This window comes from Aedes aegypti, chromosome 1 (assembly GCF_002204515.2).
Source record: "Aedes aegypti strain LVP_AGWG chromosome 1, AaegL5.0 Primary Assembly, whole genome shotgun sequence".
Classification (NCBI taxonomy): domain Eukaryota; kingdom Metazoa; phylum Arthropoda; class Insecta; order Diptera; family Culicidae; genus Aedes; species Aedes aegypti.
This window is the reverse complement of record NC_035107.1, coordinates 24486409-24501304: the sequence shown is the minus strand read 5'-3', so window position 1 is coordinate 24501304 and position 14896 is coordinate 24486409. Positions and strand designations below refer to the sequence as shown.

At 41.1% G+C, this 14896-nt stretch overlaps 1 protein-coding gene across 1 annotated transcript in view; it reads right to left on the bottom strand.

Annotated features, from left to right (window-relative positions):
* Window positions 1-14896, bottom strand: part of LOC5564669 (pancreatic lipase-related protein 2) — a 29513-nt gene that overhangs the window by 13279 nt on the left and 1338 nt on the right. The gene's annotated exons all lie outside the window — the stretch shown is intronic.

The window sequence follows — 14896 nt, the reverse complement described above, 5'->3', positions numbered from 1 at the left end:
CAACTCGACACGCGATTGGCAGCATCCCATTAGAATTCAATGAAACTTTCTGGATGTCAAAAGTATGTGGAACTAAGATACTTTGCATATTTTGTTTTTTTTTTTTATAAATCGGTTTAGACTAACATTTGGAAAGGGTCAAAGTTTTTATTACTCTGGCATATTACATAGCTGGCAACACGGTTTGTCTTGATTTGCTTCGCATACATCTATGCTCCCGATTTTTTGTCGATTTTTATGTGACTACGTGCTTTTAAATGTCCATACCTGTTTTATCGTAGCAACATAGTGCATACCTTCGTGATCGTCGTATAGTCTCGGTTTAAGTTCACGTTTTTGTGCTACGTTTATCTCGGTTTGTTTTTCCTGATTGTGGCATACAGTGGAATTCGCATCGTTTACATCACCGCCATCGATCGCCTATCTTTCAACCCATACACCATTTCATTGTGAACTGCATCATCAGAACTGTCTTGCGGCGCTGCCTACTTGAAGGCGTTTCACGCATCTGCAACCGAAACAAAATTCACCATGGCTTGTGAGCATTGCCAGAAAAAGGTATCCAAAAAGGAAAGCGTGCTTTGCCATGGCTTCTGTGGAGCGACTTTCCACGCGGTGTGTGTGAACGTCGATGGGCCTCTTCAAGAGCAATTGGCTCTAAATGCGAAAAATGTTTTCTGGATGTGCGATGCATGTTCAGAACTTTTTGCAAATACAGTTTTCCGCGAAATGATGAACAATGTCGACACCAAGTATTCTGCTCTGCCAGATGCAGTCCAATCGATGCAATCGAAAATTGAAAATTTGCAATCGGCAGTGGAGGCTTTAGCAGCAAAAGTGGAAGACAAGCCTTGCACTCCCTCTCCCTTCGTTACGCCCAACCTATGGCCCACCAGGAATAGGATCAACACTCCATTCGGCTCAACTAAACGTCGCAGAATAAACGATGAAGCTCTGACGAACGTGCCATTAATTACAAGCAACTTTGGTACTAAATCAACTGGTGTCATCAAAACTGTACAACTCAATCAGCGCGACGACGACAATCTACTTTGGATTAACCTTTCTGCCTTCCACCCAAACACTTCAGAGGGTCAGATTGCTTCACTAGTTAGTGAATGCTTGGAATTGCTCAACATACCTAAGGTTGTTAAATTAGTCCCCAAAGGTAAAGACCCGAATTCGCTGCAATTTGTGTCTTTCAAAGTTGGTGTCGCTAGTCAGTTGAAAGAAAAAGCTCTCGCCTGCGACACTTGGCCCGAAAATATTCGTTTCCGGGAATTTGAAGATCTTCGATCAAAAAACGGACCCAAAATTGTGAGCTTGCTGCCGACGGGACCACCATCTGTAATGAACACCACAGAATCGAGTTCAACTGTCTGAATGTTCCATCTAGTCTACCAGGACGCACGTTAGAAAGCCCTATGGAAGCTCCCTCTGACCCCGTAACAGTCGAGCCGTTTCCTGCCATCATCAATCCACATCAAGTCACCCAATACAAACCAACTACCAGTCGTCACAGTCGTCCTGGCCCTGTTTACGGAGGTTTGGAGGGGGTCTTCCAACCTTCACTTCCAGGCAAGTATATCCGACATATCAACAATTTCTTCCCTGATGGCGCTTCGATTTCCAGTTCCTCTCAAGCTGGTTTTGACAACAAACGAACTCAATCTACTGGTCAGCTTAGTTCAAAACTCGCCATTGGTGAATCCGCTACAAGTCAACCAGGACGCACGCTAAGACGCACATTGGAAGCCCCTTCTGACCCCGTGACAGTCGAGCCTACTTCTTCAACCACCATCAATCTCGCTTCCTGCCGTCGCAGTCGTCCTGGTCCTGTCTACGGAGGCTTGGAAGGGGTCTTCCAGCCTGCACTTCCAGGCAAGTATACGCATAACTCCAGTCGACCTCTCCTTGAAGATTATCCAAATTGCAGTCCTTCCGTCGACACTTGCCAATACGTCGAACAAGTGCCATCCGTAAGTCACTCAAACGCAGCTACAATAAATTCGAGCCCACTTCATTCGAGACCAGCATCAAACCAGCCAGGACGCACGCCCAGAAGCTCTATGGAAGTCCCTTCCGACCCCGTGACAGTCGAGCCATTCTGCGTCACCAACACCAAACAAGTTTCCAGCCGTCGCAGTCGTCCTGGTCCTGTTCACGGAGGTTTGGGAGGGATCTTCCAACCTGCCTCTCCAGGCAAGTATGCGTGCAATATCAGTCGACCTGTCCCTGAAGACCATTCCGATTTCAGCTTGACAATCAATGACATCAACGATCGTACGTCTTCTGCAAACATGCCAGTCTTCGAAGATGTTTCTCGCCGTAGTCTCGATTCGGCTGCGGGCAGGAATTATGGTTGCAGTAATCGACTCGCTTCAAACCTACATGTGTACTACCAGAATGTTGGCGGCATGAATAGTACCATAAACGATTACCTGCTGGCCAGTACTGACAACTGCTACGACATCATTGCTCTCACTGAAACGTGGTTGAATGAGCGAACATCATCATCGCAAGTTTTCGATAGTAATTATGCCGTTTTCCGTTGCGATCGTTGTTCATCAAATAGTCGCAAATCAGCTGGAGGTGGGGTTATCCTTGCAGTACGCCAATAGCTGAAACCACGCATGGTCCCAAACGACTCTTGGACAAGCGTCGAACAAGTGTGGGTCGAAATACCACTCTCCGACCGATCACTTTTCTTTTGCGTGGTTTATCTGCCACCCGACCGTGTCATCCTTAATAGCAGTCCACACTGAATCGATTGCAACCATTCGCTCAAAGCTGAAACCCGTGGATGAGATTGTGATTATTGGCGACTTCAATCTCCCTGGAATAAAATGGTTACCCACCCGTTTTGGTTTCATGCACCCGGACGCCGATCGTTCCACGCTTCCAACCAGTACCACTAGTTTGTTCGATTCGTATAGTACCAATTTGATGCAGCAAATCAATCCCGTTGAGAACAGTAATGGAAGAATTTTGGATCTCTGCTTCGTAAGCAACGTCGACTATGCTCCTGTAATCTCCGAGGCTGTTGCTCCGCTCGTCAAACTCGTTAATCACCACCCTCCACTGCACATTGTCTTAGAAAACCGGTCTAACGATTGTTTCAGACAAACGGTAGCTGCAGTATACTACGATTTTAAAAATGCTGACTTTGACGCAATTTCTGACGTCCTATCGAATATCGATTGGGAAGACGTTTTAGGTGATGACGAAATTGATACTGCAGTGCAATATTTCTCCAATATTATGAACTACGTGATTGATAGACATGTGCCTAAACGAGTTAATTCCAAGCACACACAAACTCCTTGGCAAACAAACGAGCTACGGTCAATCAAAACTGCTAAAAGGGCGGCATTGCGATACTATACAAAGCACCGGACTGAATCGTCAAGACATTATTACGTTCAACTGAATAACGAATAAACGAATGAAACAATCGTGTTTCCAATCGTACATGAAAAACATGCAGCTCGAGCTGAAAGCGAACCCGAAATCTTTCTGGAAGTTCGTAAACGACCAAAGAAAGGAATCTGGTCTACCCACGACGATGATGTATGAGGGAAATTGGAGCTCCGACCCTAAAATCGTTTGCGACTTTTTTGCCGATAAGTTTGGTGGCGTTTTTTCGGGAGAAGGGATTACGCCTCAACAAATTGAAGCCGCTGTGGAAGATGTCTCCTATCTCGGCGAATCAATCACTCATATCGATGTTGATAGATCAATGATTATGATGGCTACCAGTAAACTTAAAGCTTCTTGCTCCACGGGCCCCGATGGAATCCCTCCTATCTTGCTGAAAAAGTGTGCTTCGAGTTTGGTTGTTCCTCTTCAGCGCATATTTAGTTTGTCGCTAGCCACTGGCAAATTCCCAGACTCATGTAAGTCTGCATTCTTGTTTCCTGTTCACAAGAAAAGTAACAAAATGCACATCCAAAACTACCGTGGAATATCCGCTCTGAGTTCAGTTGCTAAACTGTTCGAGCTTGTGCTACTGGAACCTATATTTAGCCACTGCCGACATTACATTGTTGAAGAGCAACACGGCTTCATGCCTAAGCGATCTACCAGTACAAATCTGCTTTCTTTTACTTCATACATTACCGAAGGCTTTAATAACGCAAAGCAAACTGATGCAATTTATTTGGACCTCACTGCTGCCTTCGACAGCATTAACCATGAAATTGCGTTGGCTAAATTAGAAAAGCTTGGTTTCGGTGGCAGAATTCTTGGCTGGTTGCGCTCCTACCTTATTGGCCGCCAGCTCGAAGTGAGAATTGGAGACGTCACCTCACACAAATTTGCTGCTCCGTCAGGCGTTCCTCAAGGCAGCCACCTCGGTCCAATGATATTTCTTCTTTACTTCAACGACGTCAATAAAAAAAATGAAAGTTCCTCGTTTGTCGTTCGCCGACGATATGAAAATTTATTTTCAAGTAAGTTCGATCGCTGATGCTCACATTCTCCAGCAGGATTTGATACACTTTGCGGATTGGTGCAGTACAAACCGGATGAGAGTCAACCCAAGCAAGTGTGCCGTCATATCTTTCTGCCGGAAGAAGGAACCTTTGTTGTTCGAATACAATATTTTCGGCACTTCTATCGAAAGAACCAGCTGCATAAAGGATCTAGGGGTGCAGCTTGATAGCAAATTATCTTTCCAGCAGCACATATCATACATGGTCGGGAAAGCCTTCAGAAGCCTCGGATTTCTGTTTCGTGTCGGCAAGGAGTTTACTGACATCTACTGCCTGAAGAATTTATACTGCTCGCTGGTGCGTTCCACCCTAGAATATTGTTCGCCGGTTTGGAATCCTTATTACAATAATGCAGTGGAAAGGATTGAAGCTGTACAGCGAAGGTTCATCCGTTTCGCCCTCCGACGCCTTCCATGGAGCAACCCATTCAGTGTACCCAGCTACGAGAGCCGCTGTCAGCTCATACAGTTAGAAACGCTGACAATACGTCGTAATGTTGCTCGTGCGTTATTCGTTTTGGATGTCTTCACTTCCAGGATCGAATGCCAGGTATTGCTCAACAGTATCCAGCTGCAGGTGCAACCAAGAGCCCTACGAAACCGGAGTTTTCTGCAAATTCCCCTTCGGCGTACGAATTACGGATCTTATGGGGCCATTGTTGGTCTTCTAAGGCTTTTTAATAGAGTTGCAGATTATTTCGATTTCCATCTGTCTAGAGAAGCGATCAAGCAAAATTTTAAAAGAGTTTTTTGTAGACATAATTAGGGCTTAGTATTAGCCTGTTGATGGAACAAATAAATTAAAATTAAATTAAATTAAATTAAATAAATATATCCTAAAACGTAGCATCTGCACATGAATATTTACATTATTTTTGGGCTTTACTGAATAAATTGAATATTTTTGGTGCATCCTCTGAATTGGTATACTGTTTGGCTGCAATTTGTGTATCACTAATAGGCATAAAACAATGATATTTTTGGGTACCAGGAACAGTTTTAACCTTATCAAAAAATTCCACCAATTCCTCTGACATTTTAACATATTGTTCATTAGATATATAACAGAAATTTAATTTGGTGATACATATATCAGTTTGTTTCACTGCCCAGTCGAATAGTTCTCGCGGAGTTGCGATTGTGTTTCCATAGTCTTTTGCAAGACTTGCTCTTTTTGCCATTCGCTTGAGAGTGCCACCAATAGCGTCACAGGGGCCTTTGCCGTGGGATGTGGCAAAAACGTGCCACTCTGCTTCCAATCCATGTATTTTCTTGAAATTACATAAGCTGACACTTTTTTTTATAATGAGCTGCAGCTCCATCTGACTTAAAAATAACTTTTGATTTGTTTAACAAAATTTATCAATTTTGAAATAAATACCTGAACTGCTACTGTGTCACGGGTCTGATATTATAATAAAACTAACATTTTCCAATTTATTATCTTTTTTATGGTAAATCTAGAATTGGTTTATCGTTGCTTGGGAATAATTCCAGTGATATCCTTGAGCAGCGTTATAATATTCAGAAAAGTCGCTAATTACCAGTATTTAACCTTGTTTTAAGGAGTCTTTTTTGTTTCGTAGAAAAGCAGACTGTTATTTGCAAATAAAATCATGAGTTATGAGCTTATCAACTTGTTTTAGGTAGATAACAATACAAACATATTCATTATTTCTTATTCATCTGGCGTTTAACGCAGGTACGTTAAGTAAGTTTTTTTTCACAAAACTTTTTCTAGAAGAGAATTTAATGGGGTATGAATAAGGTTGTTACTTTTCAATGTTTGCAATACTGTTGTGATACCTTTCAAACCATAAAATTCCGTCGGATTGTTTGACGGAGTTGATTTTCTCATAGCCAGAGGCGAAGTCCATTGATTGCCTGCATTTAAAAACATAATCACTGTATAATTCCGTTTTTTAACTATTCTCAATAAAAATACAATCAATTTTCTGATTCAAACTCATTTATCACTTGAAAACACAATCATATTTGACGGTTTAAAACAAAATCTTTGAAAAAATAAATTTCAGTTTGGGACTTAAAAATTTTGAAGTTAGAAAAACTTTTTTCCCATAAATATGCCCAATTTGCAATGTATGGACGACTTTTAGTAAATTTAATTACGAAACATTTTGCTTAAGGATGATCAAAATCTGAAATGGCCGTTTTTTTTAAATCGACGTTGAAGTTTTGAATTTTTTTTTTCAGTGTAGAAAATGTTTTTATTTTTTCAATTTTTTTCTCTAATATGTCAGGAAATTTCACGACATGGGGGACAACACTTTTTTGTAGGTCTTATCGTTTTCGAGTTATACGGGTTTATGAAAATAAGTAAAAAAAAAACGTTGACCCTTTCCAAATGTTAGTCTAGATCGATTTTGAAAAAAAACAAAGTATGTAAAGCAGTGGTTCTCAACCTTTTTATAGATGCGACCCCCTTAGAAGTTTTACAAACATCCCACGGACCCCAAAAATGAATCTTTTTTCAAATCAATGTTTATGCAATTTTTTTTAAAGAATTACTTGCCACTAGGTAGGTACACTAAAAATAACGTTTTTAGTCAACCCTGACATGCAAAAATCTGCTATGATTCTCTATAGAAGTTTTTGTTTGGGCTTTAAATTAAGAGTTCTCCAAATATCTTTCCAATAATCCGAAATCAATTTTTTTGAAAGGATCGTGTTTAAATCATACAAAAAGTGATGCAGATATGGACGTAGAAAAAAGCACTAACATGGGGGTTTAGCTCGGAACAATTACCTAAAAGCCTTCCTCAAAATGGAAAAAATACATCTCTGTGATTGGAAACACTCCAACAAAAAATCGTACTAGCAATTGGATAAAAATATTCATAAGGATTAATCAACGATTTCCTGGAGATTTTTACATACAAATTTTCACAAGATTTGGAAGTATCCCGAAGAATGCGAAATCCACGAAAAATTTGCCAAACAATTTGTATTGTAAGGAATCTACCAAGCACCACTTTTAGATGCTTTAGACCAGCTATCGGTCTTGGGAAAAAAGCTTTTGAATTTCTCCAGGAACTCTTAGAAAACTTTATTATATATCCGTCAAGAATTTTTGCAGAAATTCGCAGAAGATAACAATAGAGATAGATTGCAGAAGATTCCGCGAGTGGTTTTGATGGGAACACTGATGGGAATTTCAAATTTCTCTAATCCTGCTGATAACTGACAGGGTCACAAAGCATTTTTTTTAAGATTTTGTAAGAAAGCTGGCAAGATTTCAACTGCAAATGGCAGTTTGTGAAAAAAAAGTGTCTATTTCGGAAATGAAACGGTTAATTCTGCACGCGCTCTGCTGGGCAGTGTTTTGTCAAAGCCCACGCAGAAGGTAAGGATGCATAAAAGCGAACCTTAAGTTTTCAGGAGCACCGGTCTGGAGAGCGGATCGGGCTGAGGGCTTGATCGAATGGTCACTCGCTGGTGGTTACCAATCGTTAAGATTTTCAGCTTAAACTACTGACAACCAGACGTTTGTGCTCTTGAGTGTTTGAGATTTAGCTCCCCCCACTAACAAAACTCCTTCCCATGACAACCATGGAGATGCAGATGTGATCCCGGTCAATTATTTCCCTTCCCCGATGACCTAAGTAAATTCGTGGCCGGCGCCGTTATTGACTTTTTAATGTTTGGAGTTCTCGAAAGAATACATTGAAGATTGAAAGCTACATCTCTTAGTTCCTTGTGCAACTTCGACTATTCTGGTCAATTATGGAGTAGCAACTACAAATTGTACGGTCATCAATACTTATACTACTTAGGCGGCATCCACAAATTACGTAACGCTTGAGGGGGAGGGGGGGAGTAGGCTCAAGCGTTACGACTCATACAAAAATTTGAACTTTTTCATACAAAAAGCGTTACGGAGGGGGGGGGAGTTGTCGAAAATTTCCAATTTTAGCGTTAGGTAGCCTTATGAAATCTGACAAGAATTCAACCGCAAATATTCCAAACTTTCCTATGGATGTCTCTAAAAATAATTTCAAAAATATAAAGATAAAGATATTTCATATACATAGCAAAAGTTTGTAAAGTTTGAAAAAGCTCTCTTGTAACAAACTGACTAGGAGATTCCTCACATTCATTCATTATCAAGAAAAAACAAATTCTAGTTCTCAATGGCTTCGCGGACCCCCTAGAGAGTTGTCACGGCCCCCTCAGGGGTCCGCGGACCACCGGTTGAGAAACCCTGATGTAAAGTATCTTAGTTTCGCATAGTCTTCACCTGGGAGGGAGAAACCAATACAAAATTTCTGTACGTCATAGTGAGCCGGGTTTCCGCTGTCACGAACTGTCACTGTGAGCCCAGATCTCAAACATTGGACTAACATGGAAAAATCGCGTAACTGATTAAAACACATTTTGGCATTTCATCAAAAGTGACAAAAATCAATTCATGCACATAAAGCAAGTAATGTCAGGTGAGCACCTTGCAATCTGATTGAATATGAAGCATTGAAAAACGCATCATTTTACTTTTTCCAATGAAAATCAGTATTTAGTGCATAGAAAACTATGTCCCTTGTTCCATGTTTGTCAGGAAAGATCGAAAGTACACAACAAAAGAAAGCTAGCGATTTTCCCCAAGCCTGCCTTGATTGTTGTTGGCATGCTGGAGTTATCTTGCAGTTCAAACAAACGTTGTTCTATATTTCGTGTGTAGTATCTGTGCCCCCCTCCCAGGTCTTCACACCCAGAAAGTTTCATTGAATTCTGAAGGGGTACTGCCAATCCCTTTGTCGAGTTGGCGTGAAATCCTTCACATGTGCGAAATAGCCCCAGAATCGAAAACCCAACTCACCTCGCGCTTGTTGGACGACTCGCCAACATTAAACGCAGCATGCGTATCGGATTTGAGCTTCTTCTTGTCATTGTAACATTTGACAAATGTTCCAACCAAAATGTCTTCAGTTTGGTGTTAGTTTTGCCATACAAAATAAATATAAATGTAAGTAAATGTAAATACAAATGCGAGAACTTATTTGGTTTATATAAAGTTAAACTTTTGCAATATTTGACACACCCTAAATAAAAAAAATAAAATTGAAGTAGTAGAATACTAGCCACCGATAGGGCCTACGGAAGTAGAACCACTCAGATATTGAGCTCCACCACTCAGAATTCAGCATCCCGATGACCTTCATCTTCGAGGAAGTATTGGTGTAACACCAAAATCCAATTGTCCAAAATTCTACCTGGGCGCCTATAAAAGGGCCCGACAGCCAGCCGCTGGTCTCTTTTATCCTGGGAAGCCAAGATCAGCGGAAGTGTTTCTTCGAAGTGTTCGGCAAAATAGTTACCCAAAGTGTTGTGAACGTATCACCTTGAAAATAGTGGCAGTGCTCTGAAAAGTTTCAGTTGAGAAGGCAATTAAAGTGATTTGAGTGCTTTTAGTGGCCAGATTCTGGCAAACTGGACCTCCTAATTGCTAACGCGAGGCCAGTCAGAGTGTGAGAGGTCGCCTTCCGGTGTAGAAAATTTGTAAACCGGTTGAGCTAGGTGTTTTGTGACTCCGCGAGTGTAACGGTAATCCCGCCTCCAAAAACGTGACTAGTGTCGAACAGCCCTTCAAGGGTGAAGCGATCCTGTGATCCAGCGTGAAGCATCAGCGAGCGAGTACCCGAGAGCGTCGGCCCAGCAACGAAGACGACGCCAGCACCAAGCTGTGAGTGAGTTCTGAGCCCTTTTACTCGATTTTTGTGCCTAGTAATTGAATACATTTGGTTAATTGGTTTGTAAAATTAGAATCCTGCTTCAGTTCTTTGCATGCACCGAAAGAAAACATTTCAGGTTGAGAACATTTAGGTCTGTCACGGTAAGTACCTTCAAGCACGTGTGCCGACCCTGAGAGGCAATTTACAAGGTGAGCTAGCTCGGGACGTGAGGACGTCCATGCCATAGACGCGTGGGCGTCATCGGTAGTAACATCATCCTTCACCGAACACTCCGCAGTGTAGTGCACATGCATCTATAGCACTTCATGCCAGCCTTGTTGGACGATGACTTTAATCCTATTCGCTGGGAATGAAACGCACCGTCTTGTCCGCTCGAGCTTGAACCGCCGGAAACCTTGACGTTTTGCAGTATCATGGCGTTCTCAGCGTCCGCCGTAATTTTTCTTCCGGACGCCTCGAGGCCCATCATCATTGGTTCGTACACCACCGGGGCGTCCCATCATTACCACTTGTCGTCGACCTTGACTCCCGCTTCGCTCAGCTTATGACTAGTGCACATCGTTTCGTTGCGGTACGCTTCGACGGTCACCTTACTTACGCAGCTATCCGATTCGCCGGGCAACGGGATGAGCCCTGGGAAGTGTTCTTGAGGTTGCCCCATGCTTGCTTCGTTCTGTTTGCCGATTGCACCAAGTTCGGCTCTATGCTGAGGCAGTAGCTAGTGCAAGTCATGGGTCGCAATTGCCCATGACCTCCATTTGCATCTCCGGTAGGCCTTTGGATTCCATCTCCAGATCCGGATTGGGTTTCGTTGGCTTGACTCAGTAACGCAAAAGAATCTTGAGATAGGAAACCTCCAGTGAAAAAAAAATCACACTTGTGTGGGCGTCACGAAGGTAACCTAAAGGTTCTAAGATCGAAAAAACACGCTTTTTGCACTAGCAGAAAGATTAAAATAAGAAGATCTGAAACGTTTGCAGACTATTTCTCAAGTTTAGTGCCTTTGAAAACATGAGTAGGGGCACAAGTCAGCCTTTGTGACGGCCATCTTTGGATTTCAACTGGACTATATCAGTCAACTTGCATACAAGTTTGCCAGCTTGTAAGGCAAATTTTTTGCTTAATTTGCCACAGAATTCAAACTTTATGTGTATAACAATACTTATCAGCAAAATTCGTGATACTATCGATGCTCAAAAGTAATTTCGTGGTGTTTTAGAAAAGTTTTGTATTTTGCCATATAAAAGAAACGAAGAGCTTTGTATGGAGACTGCAAGCATGTAGAAAAAATCTATTTAATCTGAATTTTATCGTGAAATTTCATCCAAATTATGTCTGAAATGAAAGTTGAAGTCCTATCAAAGACAAATTAAAGACCTCCATGTCCCTTGCAGTCGCCCAAAATTTTATGGCTCATAAGGTAATCTAGAATGCCGTGAAAAGTGTACTGCGATCTGTCAAACTTGGGTACCTTTTGCACTACCGAGGGACCAAATGCAGTACTAGAAGTGGTACCCAATCTGAGCCCGAGTGTGACGGACCAGGTCCTATTTTGCATGCTTGCTGGATTAGATCACAAAAAATTTTGATAAACTATTGACCATTGCGCGAATTTTTAGACTCTATGGACCGATGCACGAGTTCACTAATTTGACGTTTGAGCGGTGCCGAATTCACTGGTTGCTATGGTCCCATAAATAACACGGCACCGCTAAAACGTCAGATAATGAACCCGTGCATGGTTCCATTGAAATTGTTCATTTGCTAGATACAATCTACACACTCACAAATACCAGTAGGCGTAGGCTTTAAAAGCTATGACGTTTCAAAACAGAAAGATACAATTTACAAAAACTTGTTCGTTTTCACGCACGTTTTCATGCTTTTTTCAAGTAATTATTACGGTCATATTGGCCACAATGTGCAACGAATTAATTGATGAATGCTGGGCATGACGTACCATTGGTACCTCCATTTGGGGACCTTCGTGCGACGCGCTGGATCAGGTCGTCGAAACCATCAACCTACCAGAACTTCAGATCGAGGACTGGGTTGTTTTCGATAACATGGGTGTCTACCTCGCGTAATAGAAAAGATCCCTTATCCCATAGCCGAGCAATTCCTATCCTGACAGGCCAATATATGAGCTAATATGATCAGCTAACCAACCTCAGTGGAAACTTTAGTTGTATGCTGACAGGAAAGAGGAATTTGCTTCTACAAACTTGGAGTGTTTGCGCCTCACAACAGCGTCTGTTCCTCATGTCAGGGGCGAGTCATCGTCCGAGTGTCAGGAATCAGTTTCGTTTCCCATTGCCAGATTCAGGTCGTAGTCACTTCTCACATATATCCGGCGCTCTGGCAGCGTTTTTGGCATTGCATTCCGAAAATTTATGATGATGACTAAAACAAAAGTAGTTGCGAGAGTCAGAAATCACTCAATACACATTAAATTCCGAACGAAACACTTATCAGGGTTAAATTGCGGAAGAGTCACTTTCTTTATAGAAATCCTAAAGAGTGCATTTTTGCAAAAACTAGTGTCTGATTACGAGATAATAATTATTCACACAAAGCAAAATCAAAACATTTATGAAAACTGATGGTATCGAACTGGGTATCGAAGCAACTGTCAAATTGTTATGCAGCTGTATGTGTGAGGTGTGAAAATATTCACTGTGCAAAATTTTTTTGCACAGTAGTCTAATAAGGTGCAAAATGCTCAATATAATTTGAATTTCATGTTAACATTAATGAAAACCGTGTTTCATATAACTTTAACGACCTGTAGCTAAAATTGTGAACATCAACCCCAAATCTTCTAGAGACACACAATTTGATCCTTGAGACAAGCAAAAATGTCATTTTTGTTACGCTGTGTTATCATTAACGTTACAGACAGAATGAGAGTTTATTCACATTAGAATTCATGGCTTACTATGATAACAGATTTCACTGGAAACTCTGTCGGAACTCGATGGAAATCCTGCCTGCCCATCGTTGTTTTTTTGTAAGAAACCCTTTTATTTGTAACTCTAATTTGGAATTTATTTGGAATTGTTTTTCTAATTTCGCCATTTAGAAGATGATTCTCTGGAAATCCTGTTGCATTTGATTGGAAATTCTTGTCGGATATCTTCAGCGAATTCCGTTAAACATGCTGCAGGTTTTCGTTAAAAATAAAAATCGAATTTCTTTGAAGTTCGTTGTAAATCGTTTCTGATTTCAGAAAAAATCTTGTCGGATTATGTTGGTAAAATCTTCGAAAATCCTATAAGATTTCTTTGGAAATCTTTCGATGCTGTCGATCTGCATTGGAAAAATGTCTGTGAAAATCTCGTCAGAATTCATTGGATATTTAGATTAATTTGGTAATCCAGTCGGGTTCCTACTAAATCCTGTCACATTCCATTAGGAATCATGATGAATTGCATAAAATCCTTTTGGACTTCGAAATTCTGTAAAAGTTCGTTGGAAATCCTGTCGTATTTAGTTGGAAATACTGTCGGATTTTGCTAGGAATCTTGTCAAATTTCGGTGGAAATCCTGTCGGATTTCGATGTAAATCGAGTCGGATCTCGTTGCAAATCGAAACGGATTACTTTGGAATTCTTGTCGGACTTCGCTGGAAATCCTGTTCGATTTCGTTGGAAATCCTGTCGGATTTCGTTGGAAATCCTGTCAGATTCCGTTGAAAATCCAGTTGGTTTTTGTTTGAATTCTTGTCAAATTTCGTTGGAAGTCCTGTCGGATACGGATTCAGCTTTCGTTTTACGGTTCAACGAAAAGCTTCCGCAGCTGTCACATCACTGATTTGCACTGGTAAATCATTAGTAGGCTTCAATGATACCTTGGATACCGTCTTGATGATCGTTGTTTGTTGCAATTTTTCATAACGTTTTCTCTTTCAAGCATACTATGATTGATTTGTTTGCTACAATGATGGAATGGTTTTAAGCCTGCGGTAGAACTTTGACAGCTGCGGTAGAACTCTGCGGCTACCGCAAACCGGAAAATTTTCTTCACAACCGTAATATTTCACTAAACAGCGCAAAGATTTATTAACTAAATAAGGGGCCTTCCTTAGCCGAGTGGTTAGAGTCCACGGCTGCAAAGCAAAGCCATGATGAAGGTGTCTGGGTTCGATTGCCGGTCGGTCCAGGATCTTTTCGTAATGGAAATTTCCTTGACTTCATTAGAACACTAAGCTGAGAAGTCGGCTTTGTCCCAGTGGGGACGTTAGTGCAAAGAAGAAGAAGAAGAACATGCTAAAATATTTGAAAAAAGAAACAATAGAATCTTCGGATAATACCTGGTTGGAATTTCAGAAGGAAATTATTGAAAAACGACGGACTGAAGTCCCTTTGAAAATTCTATTGGGAGGTTTTTAAGAAATTCATTGGGAAATTTTTGGGAGTACTGAACTAATGATGATATGCTTGAAAATGCCCTAGAACAAATTCTACGGGAACTAAATGATGAATACCATGAGGAATTAATCTATGAATTATTATTGGAAAAGTTTTGAAAGACGTAGAATAGGATTAGACGATTAGTGGAAAAATATCTGGAGGATCCGCTTATTGATTAATCCTTCAACCGAGTTCTCTAGTTGTTACTCTATGAGATCTTCCAAAGATATCTACAGAAATTCGTTCAAGGGAATTTATAAGGGTATATTCCACAGTTTTTGTAG